The following is a 6038-nucleotide window of genomic DNA, read 5'->3' as shown; positions in this document are numbered from 1 at the left end:
GAAACACTACTGAAGGGGCTGGAAGATAGCTTACTTGGTAGGGAGTATGTATTGCCATGTGCTCAGCCTGCATTCAAACCCTGACACCACATGGGAGTGTTATGGCACCAGGGGAAGCTCTGAGCTGTGGCATTTCTCCTCTCAGCCTTTCTCGTTAGCTAAAGTAAAAAAGAACAAAAAAGTTGGCCAGGAAGTAGTGAAATCACACACATGCAAAGCCCTGGTGCTGCAAAAAGAGAAAAGGAAAAAGAAGAAAGGAAAAGAGAGAAAGAGGAAAAACTATTGGAAAGAACATTTCCAAAGTCACTCAGGCCTGCAGGTCTCTGTGTGTCCAAGCACAGAACAAGGGGGACCTGGACCCAAACCAGTGTGGGCCCGGGTCTCTGCGGATCCAGCCCTTTGTAGCAAGCACTTCTTCAGAATAGAAGTCTCTTCCCAGACCCACTGTTTGTGGGTAAACTGTCCTGTCACTGCAGGCTTGGGCCTGTGAATTCAGGCCCTAGAGGATGATGTGTGAACTGGGTCTGTGAAATCGACATTGACAGCACCAAACCTTTTGGGGGAGGAGGAAATGAAAAAAAAAACCAGCAAATATTTCCTCTGCCTCATCATTTTTCTAGAAGCTTCCAAGCAGTTTTGAGGTTAGCATCTCACTAGTGTTGAGGCTCTCCTGGACACTGGAGGGCACAGGCTCCTCTCTGCACTCCTTCCCTTCTGTTGTCCTCTTTAGAGCTTGGGTCTCATGTTCATGTCATGTAATGACAACCATATAAACCTGGAATGCTACAGGGCAGCACTACTCCCCAAACTGAAGTGCTTCAGGAGCAGGCTCTCTGATTACCTCACTGTATGGCAGAATGATTTTCTTGCAAGATTTAAATTTTTATTTTATTATTTTTATAGGTGCAGAGAGGGAGAGAGAGAGAGAGACAATAACACCAAAGAAGGTTCCTTCAATGCAGTGCAGACTGGGCTCGAACCTGGGTCTCATGCATATCAAAACAGCACATAATCCAAGTAAGCTATTTTGCCAGCCTAATATCTATATCTATCTCTATCTTTCTATCTATCTATCTATCTAATTAGTTAATGGGGAGCAGGGGGACACAGAACCAGAGCATCACTCTGGCATATGCAATGTAATGCTAGGAATTAGACTTGAGATACCATGCTTGAGATTCCAATGCTTTATCCACTGCTCCACCTCCCAGGACACTCCTTATAAGATTTGTAATGTTCAAGCTGTTGGGCCCCCAAGCCAATGAGACAGGCCAGGGGACCATGTAGACAAGGTCTCCAAGTTGACTAACCAAGTACCTAGCACTAAACAATATTTACAAATACTTGATAGATAAGTGAAGCAAATATTTCCAAGGTTTCTTCTATCTGTATTAAACTTACAGGTAAAATGTTGTTAGAAAGAACTGGTTCCATTATGTGAAAGCAAAGTCTGAAAACCACATAGTGGTAGAGCAGACAATGGAAACCTACCAGTTATCACTATATATATATATATATATATATATATATATATATATATATAATCTTTATTTACTGGATAGAGAAAGCCAGAAATAGAGAAGGAAGGGGGAAGATAGAGAGGGAGAGACAGAGAGACACCTGCAGCTATCACCACTTGTGAAGCTTTCCCCCTGCAGGTGTGGACCAGGGGCTTGAACCTGGATCCTTGTGCACTGTACTGTGTGTGCTCAACCAGATGTGCCATCACGTGGCTCCATTTTTTTTTTTAAATAAAATAAAAATTTGGTGTGTTGGAAGCAATAAAAATTTGGTGTGTTGGAAGGAGGAAAAGCTAGGAAAATTTTGGAAGGAGAGAAGAGCTAGAGAGAGAGGAGACCCTACTGGACCAAGATCACACCATGTACTGGATCACAGCATGCACTGAATCACTGCATTATTCCAGCAGCCCTTGAACCCCATGAAAACTAAGCAAAACACTCTGTACTGGCAATTGTCTGGGTGGTAGATGCAAAGTTCTTGACAAATTCTCAAAGGCATGCTTGACCTCTGAAAGGTTATATAGCACTGCGGTAAATGACTACCTAGACCTCCACAGATAGGAACAATTTTAGGCTTAAGGAGTCAGGACATTTTATAGCAAAGCAAATGGAAAGACAGAAAAAGCTGATGACATGTGAAGCCACATTACAGAGTTGTGACAGGTTTAGGACCAGGGCCTGGGTATTAGCATGAGGTTATTTCTAATATTCCAAAGACCTTTTTTTGGAGAGGGTTACTTTTTAGATAGAAATGAAGGGGGGGAGGGGGGGATATCAAGCATTGAAGCTTCCCTTCCTGAGGTGGGGAGTTGGACTTGGGTCATGCACATGGCAAAAGATAGCACTATCCACATAAGCCATTTTCACCAGCCCACATGAAAGACACTTAAGTCTTTAATTTGGGCTTCTGGATCTATGAGCCTGCTGAGCTGTGTGCCAGGTTGGGAGGATGTACATTTCTCTAGGGGAGTCAGTGCTTTCCCCAGATGCTCAAAGGGGCTTGTGGCCTAAATATGATTAAGGACGACGGCAGCCCACTAGGTTGGTCCTCAGTGGCTTTTCTGCAGCTCCTGGGCAGAGACGTGGAACTGCTCTTCTGTTGAGTCAAGTATATGTGTGTGTGAGGGTCGGTGCTCTTGCCTGCAGTCTCTCCCAGACTGAAGCCAGTCCCTCCCTCAAGAACAGGCTGAGAGTGAGATAGAGAGTGACAGAACGGAGTGTGCCAAACAGAAGGTTACAGAAACTTCTCGCCATCAGCCAAGATGTCACAGCTGAATTTGGACACGTTCAGAACAGTTTCCACTGAGAATGGGCTCTGTCCCCAGGGAAAGCGAAGGAGCAGGCAAACCAGCAGGCACTCTGAAATATTGTCTTAATTTGGAATGTGCAGAGGGACATTTTTTAAAATTTTTTTTATCAACAGTCAGCCTTCTCTCCCTGGTTCCCCAGCAGCAGGAGTGCAACGCAGTGTTCACCAGAGCCCAGCCCGGGGGGGGGGGGGGGCAGGGGGGACAGCTCTAGATTGACAGGCAGTCTCATGTCTGTTATTCAGCTTGAGCAGGGCAGCTCACTAACCCTCCCCCTCCCCTGGCAGTCACTCCCCCAAGGACCCTGGAGAGAACCACATCCCCAAAAAAGAAGAGTTTGAGCACAGGTTCAGCCTGGCACAGAGTGTGCACTTTGAAAAGAGGCCAACAGTGCCCAGTCCCTACGAAGTACTGGGTGTAGTTTAATAGGCAAGGGAGAAGGTTGAATTTTCATTCTCAAGATCTGCCTTTCCATTTTCTCTCTCTCTTTTTTTTATTTTTCCCTTTTGTTGCCCTTGTTGTTTTTTTATTGTTGTAGTTATTATTGTTGTTGTTACTGATGCCATTTGTTGTTGGATAGGACAGACAGAAATGGAGAAGAGGGGAAGACAGAGAGGGGGAGAGAAAGATAGACACCTGCAGACTTGCTTCATCGCTTCTAAAGCGACTCCTCTACAGGTGGGGAGCCGAGGGCTTGAACCGGGATCCTTAACGCCAGTCATTGTACTTTGCGCCTCGTGCGCTTAACCTGCTGCGCTACCGCCTGACTCTCTGCTTTTCCATTTTCTGAGACAGAGATTTAATTTGAAAGACAGAAAGGGAAACCAGAGTATCAGTCTATAACATGCAGTGTCAGATACCAAACCGGGAACATCACTCATACAAATCCTGCACTCTAACAGCTGTGTGATTTCCCCCAGAAGAGGAAGGCATGACCAAAATATTCACTCAGGGTCCAGGCACTAGCATATGGCTCACCCAGTAGACAGCACCCTTCGCCATTTGCAAGGTCTCTAGCACTGGGTTTGAGCCCCTGGCCACCACAGGGGAATACTTGCACATGGGAAGCTTCATGAGTAGAGGAGCAGTACTGTGCTGTCTCTCCTGTCTCTCACACTAAAAAAAAAACTTCTCCAGGAGCAGTGGAGTTGTACAGGCACAGAGCCCTACTAATAACCCCAGCTATTAAAAAAAAAAAAAGGAGGAAGACTCATTCAACCAATAGTAAATGTGCTGAACAATTACTCTGTCAGAAGTAGCACTAAAACAGCTGTCAGGAGAGAAGCATACAGAATCGATTAAACAAATATTTAAAGCATATATGTTAAGTGCTGAGTAGGGAAGGTGCTAGGCATTGGGTAGAGAGGGAAGAGTACATAAAGTCACTCATGCACTGTATAATATTTACTAAACATCTACTAAGTGTCCTGTACCATATTAGTTGTGAATGTACAAAGGGACTGGGGAGACAGCATAATTGTTATGCATAAGGCTTTCATGCCTGAGGCTCTTAGGTCCAAGTTAGAAGAAGTCCCCCAGCACCACCGTAAGCCTCTGTATCTTTCTCACTCTGTATCATTCTCTCTGTATCTCTCACTAAAATAAATGATGGAAGAAAGGGAGAAAGGGAAGGAGGGAGGGAGAGGAGAGAGGGAGGATGGAAGAAAGGAAGGAAGGAAGGAAGGAAGGAAGGAAGGAAGGAAGGAAGGAAGGAAGGAAATATAATAAAGCAAACAGCCTTGCTCCCAGTCTTGTTAGGGTTCCCTGAGCACAGTCTCCAGATAAGAAAACTGAAACAACAGAGCTTTACACAAAGCACTCACTGCTGAGGCAACTAGTCCCAGACCCCAAGCCACCCACTTTAATCTAGACTGGCCCTCCTGGCAGGGCCCCTTCCCCACCCCATTTCCTTCCAGGGCTTTGACAATGAGTCACTGGTAATGGAATTTTAGTGGCAAGATCACAACGGTTCCTAGGTCTGCAGTGAAGTCCATCCTGTAGCTGTGTGCTACAGACTGCTGCAGTGACCTCACAGCCAATAAGTTTGGTTCCTTGACAACTTCTCTCTCACGACTTTCTTCCATCCTTCCTTCTCCACAAGGTGAATTTAAAAATAACCCACCTCAGGGTGTGGCACACCTGGTTGAGTGCACGTTACAATGCCCAAGGACCTAGGTTCAAGCCCCCAGCCCCCACCTACAGGGGGGAAGCTTTTCAAGTGGTGAAGCAATGCTGCAGGTCTCTCTGTCTCTCTCCCACTCTGTCTCCCCATTCCTCTCAATTTCTGGAACTATCCAATAAATAAAGACAATAAAAATTAAAAATATCCCATCTGCACCCCCAAATGAATCAGTACTCACTTCAAATGACTGAGGGGGAGGGAGAGCCACCTCTGGTTTCCCACTGTCCCCCATATTGTCTGGAAGGAGAGCTCAAAATGACAGAGAAGGCAAAATGACAGTAGGCGGGGAAGGGATGGGGTGGGGTGGGGGTGGACAGGATAGTGGGGTGTGGTCCGGTGAGGTGCCAGGCACTACACGACGAAACCCAGTGAGGGAGACACTGGGTTAACCAATTTCTTTACTGCAGGACTTCTTGGAACTCTGAATATGCTGATGTGTTTTGTGAATCTATAAAAAGGAGATGTCTGGTGCAGTGTTTCCCAAACTTATTTGACCACAGAAACCATTTATTTATTATTATTTTTTCCTTGTGGAGAGATTAGTGCACTGCACAGCTTAAAAACCTGAGCTTAAAGCAATGTGTGTATTGAGCCCTAACCTACATGGGGCCTTATGCTAAGTGCTTAGAATGCTGGAATACAAAGGCGACAAGGTTCCTGCTCCCCAGACTCCATCTGTGGGAGGTAGATGCGTGGGGGGCCTGGTGGGGGTGAGGCCATTGTGCAGGGTAGCTCTGGGGTGAGAGTAAAAGGCAGGAGAGGCTATGTGGCTGGAGGAAGCTCAGGGCTCCGCCAATGGGGAAGGTGCTGGGTAAAGCCAATGGGGAGGGTGCTGGGTAAAGCATGGCAGGACCACTAGGGGCTGAGGAGGTAGGGAAATGTGGGCCACTGGTGAGAAATGTGGACTTTCCCCAGCCCCACCTTTTAACTTCCCAGGACGGTGGTCTTTCCTGTCTGAACCATCACAGGGGGGTGGTTTGGTCTGCAGTATCTTCCAACCCTCCATCCTCAACCGCATCTACGCTATTG

The 6038-nt window shown here is 46.4% G+C and overlaps 2 long non-coding RNA genes across 3 annotated transcripts in view; one reads left to right on the top strand and one right to left on the bottom strand.

The window, feature by feature from the left end:
• Nucleotides 1-6038, bottom strand: part of LOC132535021 (uncharacterized) — a 392194-nt gene that overhangs the window by 78653 nt on the left and 307503 nt on the right. The window lies entirely within an intron of this gene.
• Nucleotides 1-6038, top strand: part of LOC132535018 (uncharacterized) — a 109858-nt gene that overhangs the window by 78922 nt on the left and 24898 nt on the right. The window lies entirely within an intron of this gene.

Source organism: Erinaceus europaeus, chromosome 2, assembly GCF_950295315.1.
Source record: "Erinaceus europaeus chromosome 2, mEriEur2.1, whole genome shotgun sequence".
In the NCBI taxonomy this organism is placed as follows: Eukaryota; Metazoa; Chordata; class Mammalia; order Eulipotyphla; family Erinaceidae; genus Erinaceus; species Erinaceus europaeus.
The sequence above is the reverse complement of the archived record's forward strand: the minus strand, read 5'-3'. Positions and strand labels throughout refer to the sequence as shown.